This window comes from Pleurodeles waltl, unplaced genomic scaffold (genome assembly GCF_031143425.1).
Source record: "Pleurodeles waltl isolate 20211129_DDA unplaced genomic scaffold, aPleWal1.hap1.20221129 scaffold_39, whole genome shotgun sequence".
Lineage (NCBI taxonomy): Eukaryota > Metazoa > Chordata > Amphibia > Caudata > Salamandridae > Pleurodeles > Pleurodeles waltl.
Window position 1 is genome coordinate 6635489 of NW_027150097.1, and position 11572 is coordinate 6647060.

General features: G+C 45.8%; 1 non-coding gene across 1 annotated transcript; it reads left to right on the forward strand.

The window, feature by feature from the left end:
* The first annotated feature begins 7197 nt into the window (after positions 1–7197).
* TRNAL-CAG (transfer RNA leucine (anticodon CAG)) lies at positions 7198–7280 on the forward strand. The gene has a single exon. It is a non-coding gene; the product is annotated as a tRNA-Leu (tRNA).
* The last annotated feature ends 4292 nt before the right edge of the window (positions 7281–11572 follow it).

Sequence of the window (11572 nt, forward strand, 5' to 3'; positions counted from 1 at the left end):
AGTGTATTTTGCGAGGTGGATTCATTTTTGGACTTTTTTTTTTCCAAGCACCCGTATCAAAAACAATGTCAACAGTTTCTGTAAATTATCGATAAGATCTATTGTCCGTTGCTTGCACTAATTTCCTGAAGTTGGCTAAATCGCAGTAAATCGGTAAAGCGGTAAATCACAGCATCTTCAACAAATCGTGATAGAGGGGCAGAGATAAAGGTTTCGACCCTACATATCAAGAGCGCAGCTGTCAATAGTTCAGCAGGTTCACAGTGCAGAAGGTTCAGTGGCACCAGGGTCCCCTGCGTCCCAATCACAGCTAGTTTTTAACTTCTGTATTCAGGGCATGGGAGGGGTGTGTTGCGTCGTGCACACACAGTGCCTGTTTTGCAGATAAGTTTTAATAAATACACAAAGAATAATATGGAGTCTTTGGCCACGAGGAACACCTTCCCCTACCTTTTATTCTCTCCGGTTCCACGTCACCGCGCCTACCATCCAACTCCAAAACTCGGGGGAGACTAACACTCCCTACCTCCCTTGGTGTGCATCATAGGCTTGCCCATGACGAACACAACATTTCTCCTTAACCAATACAAAACAAACATAGCTGCTCAAAAAAAAGATACTATATTAATCCAGTATACAAGAATAGTACATAACAAGAAATGCCACATTCAGTCAATCCACCCCGAATCCTTGCAGCCGCGTTGAGCATGGCGGTGAAGGACTCAAACTGTACCGTTCAAGTCCTTGTCTCAGAGGCACTGAGTTGATTGGTATGGAGCCAGGCAACTCCTGATCTGAATCTTGAACTGGCTCCAAATTCTGCATGTCCACACCCCTTGTAGTAGATGATTGAGAATTAGTAGCAGTCACCACCGGCCATGTGCACTGGCTCAAACTTCTGCATGTCCACACCCCATGTAGTCGATGATTGAGAATTAGTAGCAGTCACCACCGGATTCACTGTCAGGATGATCCATCCTCTCTCCTTCATTAGCTTCAGATCCCACTGTTTCCCTGAGCAGGAAGGTCTGGAATTGAAAATAGAGAGGACATTAAACAACATTCACTCAGTACATGGCACTCATTTTGGTTTATGCACTCGAAATTGAGCCATGAGATAGGTGTGAAGAGTGTCAGGATGGCCGAGTGGTCTAAAGTGCTGCGTTCAGATCACAGTCTGCGTGGGTTCAAATCCCACTTCTGACAAGTGTATTTTGCGAGGTGGATACATTTTTGGACTTTTTTTTCCCAAGCACCGTATCAAAAACAATGTCAACAGTTTCTGTAAATTATCGATAAGACCTATTTTCCGTTGCTTGCACTAATTGCCTGAAGTTGGCTAAATCGCAGTAAATCGGTAAAGCAGGAAATCACAGCATCTTCAACAAATCGTGATAGAGGGGCCGAGATAAAGGTTTCGACCCTACATATCAAAAGCGCAGCTGTCAATAGTTCAGCAGGTTCACAGTGCAGAAGATTCAGTGGCACCAGGGTCCCCTGCGTCACAATCACAGCTGGTTTTTAACTTTTGTATTCAGGGAATGGGAGGGGTGGGGGTGTTGCGTCGTGCACACACAGTGCCTGTTTTGTAGAGAAGTTTTAATAAATACACAAGGAATAATATGGAGTCTTTGGCCACGAGGAACACCTTCCCCTACCTTTTATTCTCTCCGATTCCACATCACCGCACCTACTATCCAACTCCAAAACTTGGGGGAGACTAACACTCCCTACCTCCCTTGGTGTGCATCATGGGCGTGCCCATGACAAACACAACATTTCTCCTTAACCAATACAAAACAAACATAGCTGCTCAAAAAAAAGATACTATACTAATCCAGTATACAAGAATAGTACACAACAATAAATACCACATTCAGTCAATCCAACCCGAATCCTTGCAGCCGCGTTGAGCATGGCGGTCGAGGACTCAAACTGTACCGTTCAAGTCCTTGTCTCAGAGGCACTGAGTTGATTGGTATGGAGCCAGGCACCTCCTGATCTGAATCTTGAACTGGCTCCAAATTCTGCATGTCCACACCCCCTGTACTAGATGATTGAGAATTAGTAGCAGTCACCACCGGCCATATGCACTGGCTCAAAATTCTGCAAGTCCACACCCCATGTAGTAGATGATTGAGAATTAGTAGCAGTCACCACTGAGTCCACTGTCAGGATGATCCATCCTCTCTCCTTCATCAGCTTCAGATCCCACTGTTTCCCTGAGCAGGAAGGTCTGGAATTGAAAATGCAGAGGACATTAAATAACATTCACTCAGTACATGGCACTCATTTTGGTTTATAAGCTGGAAATTGAGCCATCAGTCTGGTGTCAAGAGTGTCAGGATGGCCGGGTGGTCTAAGGTGCTGCATTCAGGTCGCAGTCTCCCTTGGAGACGTGTGTTCAACCCCACTTCTGACAAGTGTCTTTTGCGAGGTGGATACATTTTTGGACTTTTTTTTTCCAAGCACCCGTATCAAAAACAATGTCAACAGTTTCTGTAAATTATCGATAAGATCTATTGTCCGTTGCTTGCACTTATTTCCTGAAGTTGGCTAAATCGCAGTAAATCGGTAAAGCGGGAAATCACAGCATCTTCAACAAATCGTGATAGAGGGGCAGAGATAAAGGTTTCGACCCTACATATCAAGAGCGCAGCTGTCAATAGTTCAGCAGGTTCACAGTGCAGAAGGTTCAGTGGCACCAGGGTCCCCTGCGTCCCAATCACAGCTGGTTTTTAACTTCTGTATTCAGGGCATGGGAGGGGTGTGTTGCATCGTGCACACACGGTGCCTGTTTCGCAGATAAGTTTTAATAAATACACAGAGAATAATATAGATTCATTGGCCACGAGGAACACCTTCCCTGACCATTTATTCTCTCCAGTTCCACGTCACTGCGCCTACCATCCAACTCTAAAACTCAGGGGAGACTAACACTCCCTACCTCCCTTGGTGTGCATCATAGGCGTGCCCATGACGAACACAACATTTCTCCTTAACCAATACAAAACAAACATAGCTGCTCAAAAAAAAGATACTATACTAATCCAGTATACAAGAATAGTACACAACAAGAAATGCCACATTCAGTCAATCCACCCCGAATCCTTGCAGCCGCGTTGAGCATGGCGGTCGAGGACTCAAACTGTACCGTTCAAGTCCTTGTCTCAGAGGCACTGAGTTGATTGGTATGGAGCCAGGCACCTCCTGATCTGAATCTTGAACTGGCTCCAAATTCTGCATGTCCACACCCCTTGTAGTAGATGATTGAGAATTAGTAGCAGTCACCACCGGCCATGTGCACTGGCTCAAACTTCTGCATGTCCACACCCCATGTAGTCGATGATTGAGAATTAGTAGCAGTCACCACCGGATTCACTGTCAGGATGATCCATCCTATCTCCTTCATCAGCTTCAGATCCCACTGTTTCCCTGAGCAGGAAGGTCTGGAATTGAAAATACAGAGGACATTAAACAACATTCACTCAGTACATGGCACTCATTTTGGTTTATACGCTCGAAATTGAGCCATGAGCGTGGTGTGAAGAGTGTCAGGATGGCCGAGTGGTCTAAGGCGCTGCGTTCAGGTTGCAGCCTCCCTTGGAAACGTGGGTTCAAACCCCTCTTCTGACGAGTGTGTTTTGCGAGGTGGATACATTTTTGGACTTTTTTTTTTCAAGCACCCTTATCAAAAACAATGTCAACAGTTTCTGTAAATTATCGATAAGATCTATTTTCCGTTGCTTGCACTAATTGCCTGAAGTTGGCTAAATCGCAGTAAATCGGTAAAGCAGGAAAAACACCGTATTTCAACAAATCGTGATAGAGGGGCCGAGATAAAGGTTTTGACCCTACATATCAAAAGCGCAGCTGTCAATAGTTCAGCAGGTTCACAGTGCAGAAGGTTCAGTGGCAGCAGGGTCCCCTGCGTCCCAATCAGAGCTGGTTTTTAACTTCTGTATTCAGGTGATGGGAGGGGTGGGGGTGTTGCGTCATGCACACACAGTGCCTGTTTTGCAGAGAAGTTTTAATAAATACACAAAGAATAATATGGAGTCTTTGGCCACGAGGAACACCTTCCCCTACCTTTTATTCTCTCCGATTCCACATCACCGCACCTACCATCCAACTCCAAAACTCGGGGGAGACTAACACTCCCTACCTCCCTTGGTGTGCATCATGGGCGTGCCCATGACGAACACAACATTTCTCCTTAACCAATACAAAACAAACATAGCTGCTCAAAAAAAAGATACTATACTAATCCAGTATACAAGAATAGTACACAACAATAAATACCACATTCAGTCAATCCACCCCGAATCCTTGCAGCCGCGTTGAGCATGGCGGTCGAGGACTCAAATTGTACCCTTCAAGTCCTTGTCTCAGAGGCACTGAGTTGATTGGTATGGAGCCAGGCACCTCCTGATCTGAATCTTGAACTGGCTCCAAATTCTGCATGTCCACACCCCCTGTAGTAGATGATTGAGAATTAGTAGCAGTCACCACCGGCCATATGCACTGGCTCAAAATTCTGCAAGTCCACACCCCATGTAGTAGATGATTGAGAATTAGTAGCAGTCACCACAGGGTCCACTGTCAGGATGATCCATCCTCTCTCCTTCATCAGCCTCAGATCCCACTGTTTCCCTGAGCAGGAAGGTCTGGAATTGAAAATACAGAGGACATTAAATAAAATTCACTCAGTACATGGCACTCATTTTGGTTTATAAGCTGGAAATTGAGCCATCAGTCTGGTGTCAAGAGTGTCAGGATGGCCGGGTGGTCTAAGATGCTGCATTCAAGTCACAGTCTCCCTTGGAGACGTGGGTTCAAACCCCTCTTCTGACAAGTGTCTTTGCGAGGTGGATACATTTTTGGACTTTTTTTTCCAAGCACCCTTATCAAAAACAATGGCAACAGTTTCCGTAAATTATCGATAAGATCTATTGTCCGTTGCTTGCACTAATTGCCTGAAGTTGGCTAAATCGCAGTAAATCGGTAAAGCAGGAAATCACAGCATCTTCAACAAATGGTGATAGAGGGGCCGAGATAAAGGTTTCGACCCTACATATCAAAAGCACAGCTGTCCATAGTTCAGCAGGTTCACAGTGCAGAAGGTTCAGTGGCACCAGGGTCCCCTGCGTCCCAATCACAGCTGGTTTTTAACTTCTGTATTCTGGGCATGGGAGGGGTGTGTTGCATCGTGCACACACAGTGCCTGTTTCGCAAATAAGTTTTAATAAATACACAGAGAATAATATAGAGTCATTGGCCACGAGGAACACCTTCCCTGACCTTTTATTCTCTCCGGTTCCACGTCACCGCGCCTACCATCCAACTCCAAAACTCGGGGGAGACTAACACTCCCTACCCCCCTTGGTGTGCATCATAGGCGTGCCCATGACGAACACAACATTTCTCCTAAACCAATACAAAACAAACATAGCTGCTAAAAAAAAAGATACTATACTAAACCAGTATACAAGAATAGTACACAACAAGAAATGCCACATTCAGTCAATCCACCCCGAATCCTTGCAGCTGCGTTGAGCATGGCGGTCGAGGACTCAAACTGTACCGTTCAAGGCCTTGTCTCAGAGGCACTGAGTTGATTGGTATGGAGCCAGACACCTCCTGATCTGAATCTTGAACTGGCTCCAAATTCTGCATGTCCACACCCCCTGTAGTAGATGATTGAGAATTAGTAGCAGTCGCCACCGGCCATGTGCACTGGCTCAAAATTCAGCATGTCCACACCCCATGTAGTAGATGATTGAGAATTAGTAGCAGTCACCACCGGATCCACTGTCAGGATGATCCATCCTCTCTCCTTCATCAGCTTCAGATCCCACTGTTTCCCTGAGCAGGAAGGTCTGGAATTGAAAATACAGAGGACATTAAACAACATTCACTCAGTACATTGCACTCATTTTGGTTTATAAGCTGGAAATTGAGCCATCAGTGCAGTGTCAAGAGTGTCAGGATGGCTGAGTGGTCTAAGGCGCTGCGTTCAGGTCGCAGTCTCCTTTGGAGGCATGGGTTTGAATCCCACTTCTGACAAGTGTCTTTTGAGAGGTGGATACATTTTTGGACTTTTTTTTTCCAAGCTCCCGTATCAAAAACAATGTCAACAGTTTCTGTAAATTATCGATAAGATCTATTGTCCGTTGCTTGCACTAATTTCCTGAAGTTGGCTAAATCGCAGTAAATCGGTAAAGCGGGAAATCACAGCATCTTCAACAAATCGTGATAGAGGGGCAGAGATAAAGGTTTCGACCCTACATATCAAGAGCGCAGCTGTCAATAGTTCAGCAGGTTCACAGTTCAGAAGGTCCAGTGGCACCAGGGTCCCCTGCGTCCCAATCACAGCTGGTTTTTAACTTCTGTATTCAGGGCATGGGAGGGGTGTGTTGCATCGTGCACACACGGTGCCTGTTTCGCAGATAAGTTTTAATAAATACACAGAGAATAATATAGAGTCATTGGCCACGAGGAACACCTTCCCTGACCTTTTATTCTCTCCGGTTCCACGTCACCGCGCCTACCATCCAACTCCAAAACTCGGGGGAGACTAACACTCCCTACCTTCCTTGGTGTGCATCATAGGCGTGCCCATGACGAACACAAGATTTCTCCTTAACCAATACAAAACAAACATAGCTGCTCAAAAAAAAGATACTATACTAATCCAGTATACAAGAATAGTACACAACAAGAAATGCCACATTCAGTCAATCCACCCCGAATCCTTGCAGCCGCGTTGAGCATGGCGGTCGAGGACTCAAACTGTACCGTTCAAGTCCTTGTCTCAGAGGCACTGAGTTGATTGGTATGGAGCCAGGCACCTCCTGATCTGAATCTTGAACTGGCTCCAAATTCTGCATGTCCACACCCCTTGTAGTAGATGATTGAGAATTAGTAGCAGTCACCACCGGCCATGTGCACTGGCTCAAACTTCTGCATGTCCACACCCCATGTAGTCGATGATTGAGAATTAGTAGCAGTCACCACCGGATTCACTGTCAGGATGATCCATCCTCTCTCCTTCATCAGCTTCAGATCCCACTGTTTCCCTGAGCAGGAAGGTCTGGAATTGAAAATACAGAGGACATTAAACAACATTCACTCAGTACATGGCACTCATTTTGGTTTATACGCTCGAAATTGAGCCATGAGCGAGCTGTAAAGAGTGTCAGGATGGCCGAGTGGTCTAAGGCGCTGCGTTCAGGTCGCAGCCTCCCTTGGAGGTGTGGGTTCAAATCCCACTTCTGACAAGTGTATTTTGCGAGGTGGATACATTTTTTGACTTTTTTTTCCCAAGCACCGTATCAAAAACAATGTCAACAGTTTCTGTAAATTATCGATAAGATCTATTTTCCGTTGCTTGCACTAATTGCCTGAAGTTGGCTAAATCGCAGTAAATCGGTAAAGCAGGAAATCACAGCATCTTCAACAAATCGTGATAGAGGGGCCGAGATAAAGGTTTCGACCCTACATATCAAAAACGCAGCTGTCAATAGTTCAGCAGGTTCACAGTGCAGAAGGTTCAGTGGCACCAGGGTCCCCTGCGTCCCAATCACAGCTGGTTTTTAACTTCTGTATTCAGGGGATGGGAGGGGTGTGTTGCATCGTGCACACACAGTGCCTGTTTCGCAGATAAGTTTTATTAAATACACAGAGAATAATATAGAGTCATTGGCCACGAGGAACACCTTCCCTGACCATTTATTCTCTCCGGTTCCACGTCACCGCTCCTACCATCCAACTCTAAAACTCAGGGGAGACTAACACTCCCTACCTCCCTTGGTGTGCATCATAGGCGTGCCCATGACGAACACAACATTTCTCCTTAACCAATACAAAACAAACATAGCTGCTCAAAAAAAAGATACTATACTAAACCAGTATACAAGAATAGTACACAACAGGAAATGCCACATTCAGTCAATCCACCCCGAATCCTTGCAGCCGCGTTGAGCATGGCCGTCGAGGACTCAAACTGTACCGTTCAAGTCCTTGTCTCAGAGGCACTGAGTTGATTGGTATGGAGCCAGGCACCTCCTGATCTGAATCTTGAACTGGCTCCAAATTCTGCATGTCCACACCCCCTGTAGTAGATGATTGAGAATTAGTAGCAGTCGCCACCGGCCATGTGCACTGGCTCAAAATTCAGCATGTCCACACCCCATGTAGTAGATGATTGAGAATTAGTAGCAGTCACCACCGGATCCACTGTCAGGATGATCCATCCTCTCTCCTTCATCAGCTTCAGATCCCACTGTTTCCCTGAGCAGGAAGGTCTGGAATTGAAAATACAGAGGACATTAAACAACATTCACTCAGTACATGGCACTCATTTTGGTTTATAAGCTGGAAATTGAGCCATCAGTGCAGTGTCAAGAGTGTCAGGATGGCCGAGTGGTCTAAGGCGCTGGGTTCAGGTCGCAGTCTCCTTTGGAGGCGTCGGTTCGAATCCCACTTCTGACAAGGGTCTTTTGCGAGGTGGATACATTTTTTGACTTTTTTTTTCCAAGCACCCGTATCAAAAACAATGTCAACAGTTTCTGTAAATTATCGATTAGATCTATTGTCCGTTGCTTGCACTAATTTCCTGAAGTTGGCTAAATCGCAGTAAATAGGTAAAGCGGGAAATCACAGCATCTTCAACAAATCGTGATAGAGGGGCAGAGATAAAGGTTTCGACCCTACATATCAAGAGCGCAGCTGTCAATAGTTCAGCAGGTTCAAAGTGCAGAAGGTTCAGTGGCACCAGGGTCCCCTGCGTCCCAATCACAGCTGGTTTTTAACTTCTTTATTGAGGGCATGGGAGGGGTGTGTTGCATCGTGCACACACGGTGCCTGTTTCGCAGATAAGTTTTAATAAATACACAGAGAATAATACAGAGTCATTGGCCACGAGGAACACCTTCCCTGACCTTTTATTCTCTCCGGTTCCACGTCACCGCGCCTACCATCCAACTCCAAAACTCGGGGGAGACTAACACTCCCTACCTCCCTTGGTGTGCATCATAGGCGTGCCCATGACGAACACAACATTTCTCCTTAACCAATACAAAACAAACATAGCTGCTAAAAAAAAAGATACTATACTAATCCAGTATACAAGAATAGTACACAACAAGAAATGCCACATTCAGTCAATCCACCCCGAATCCTTGCAGCCGCGTTGAGCATGGCGGTCGAGGACTCAAACTGTACCGTTCAAGTCCTTGTCTCAGAGGCACTGAGTTGATTGGTATGGAGCCAGGCACCTCCTGATCTGAATCTTGAACTGGCTCCAAATTCTGCATGTCCACACCCCTTGTAGTAGATGATTGAGAATTAGTAGCAGTCACCACCGGCCATGTGCACTGGCTCAAACTTCTGCATGTCCACACCCCATGTAGTCGATGATTGAGAATTAGTAGCAGTCACCACCGGATTCACTGTCAGGATGATCCATCCTCTCTCCTTCATCAGCTTCAGATCCCACTGTTTCCCTGAGCAGGAAGGTCTGGAATTGAAAATACAGAGGACATTAAACAACATTCACTCAGTACATGGCACTCATTTTGGTTTATACGCTCGAAATTGAGCCATGAGCGAGGTGTGAAGAGTGTCAGGATGGCCGAGTGGTCTAAGGCGCTGCGTTCAGGTCGCAGCCTCCCTTGGAGGTGTGGGTTCAAATCCCACTACTGACAAGTGTATTTTGCGAGGTGGATACATTTTTTGACTTTTTTTTCCCAAGCACCATATCAAAAACAATGTCAACAGTTTCTGTAAATTATCGGTAAGATCTATTTTCCGTTGCTTGCACTAATTGCCTGAAGTTGGCTAAATCGCAGTAAATCGGTAAAGCAGGAAATCACAGCATCTTCAACAAATCGTGATAGAGGGGCCGAGATAAAGGTTTCGACCCTACATATCAAAAACGCAGCTGTCAATAGTTCAGCAGGTTCACAGTGCAGAAGGTTCAGTGGCACCAGGGTCCCCTGCGTCCCAATCACAGCTGGTTTTAACTTCTGTATTCAGGGCATGGGAGGGGTGTGTTGCATCGTGCACACACAGTGCCTGTTTTGCAAATAAGTTTTAATAAATACACAGAGAATAATATAGAGTCATTGGCCACGAGGAACACCTTCCCTGACCTTTTATTCTCTCCAGTTCCACGTCACCGCGCCTACCATCCAACTCCAAAACTCGGGGAGACTAACACTCCCTACCTCCCTTGGTGTGCATCATAGGCGTGCCCATGACGAACACAACATTTCTCCTTAACCAATACAAAACAAACATAGCTGCTAAAAAAAAAGATACTATACTAAACCAGTATACAAGAATAGTACACAACAAGAAATGCCACATTCAGTCAATCCACCCCGAATCCTTGCAGCCGCGTTGAGCATGGCGGTCGAGGACTCAAACTGTACCGTTCAAGTCCTTGTCTCAGAGGCACTGAGTTGATTGGTATGGAGCCAGGCACCTCCTGATCTGAATCTTGAACTGGCTCCAAATTCTTCATGTCCACACCCCCTGTAGTAGATGATTGAGAATTAGTAGCAGTCGCCACCGGCCATGTGCACTGGCTCAAAATTCAGCATGTCCACACCCCATGTAGTAGATGATTGAGAATTAGTAGCAGTCACCACCGGATCCACTGTCAGGATGATCCATCCTCTCTCCTTCATCAGCTTCAGATCCCACTGTTTCCCTGAGCAGGAAGGTCTGGAATTGAAAATACAGAGGACATTAAACAACATTCACTCAGTACATGGCACTCATTTTGGTTTATAAGCTGGAAATTGAGCCATCAGTGCAGTGTCAAGAGTGTCAGGATGGCCGAGTGGTCTAAGGCGCTGCGTTCAGGTCGCAGTCTCCTTTGGAGACGTGTGTTCGAATCCCACTTCTGACAAGTGTCTCTTGCGAGGTGGATACATTTTTGGACTTTTTTTTTCCAAGCACCCGTATCAAAAACAATGTCAACAGTTTCTGTAAATTATCGATAAGATCTATTGTCCGTTGCTTGCACTAATTTCCTGAAGTTGGCTAAATCGCAGTAAATAGGTAAAGCGGGAAATCACAGCATCTTCAACAAATCGTGATAGAGGGGCAGAGATAAAGGTTTCGACCCTACATATCAAGAGCGCAGCTGTCAATAGTTCAGCAGGTTCACAGTGCAGAAGGTTCAGTGGCACCAGGGTCCCCTGCGTCCCAATCACAGCTGGTTTTTAACTTCTTTATTGAGGGCATGGGAGGGGTGTGTTGCATCGTGCACACACGGTGCCTGTTTCGCAGATAAGTTTTAATAAATACACAGAGAATAATACAGAGTCATTGGCCACGAGGAACACCTTCCCTGACCTTTTATTCTCTCCGGTTCCACGTCACCGCGCCTACCATCCAACTCCGAAACTCGGGGGAGACTAACACTCCCTACCTCCCTTGGTGTGCATCATAGGCGTGCCCATGACGAACACAACATTTCTCCTTAACCAATACAAAACAAACATAGCTGCTAAAAAAAAAGATACTATACTAATCCAGTATACAAGAATAGTACACAACA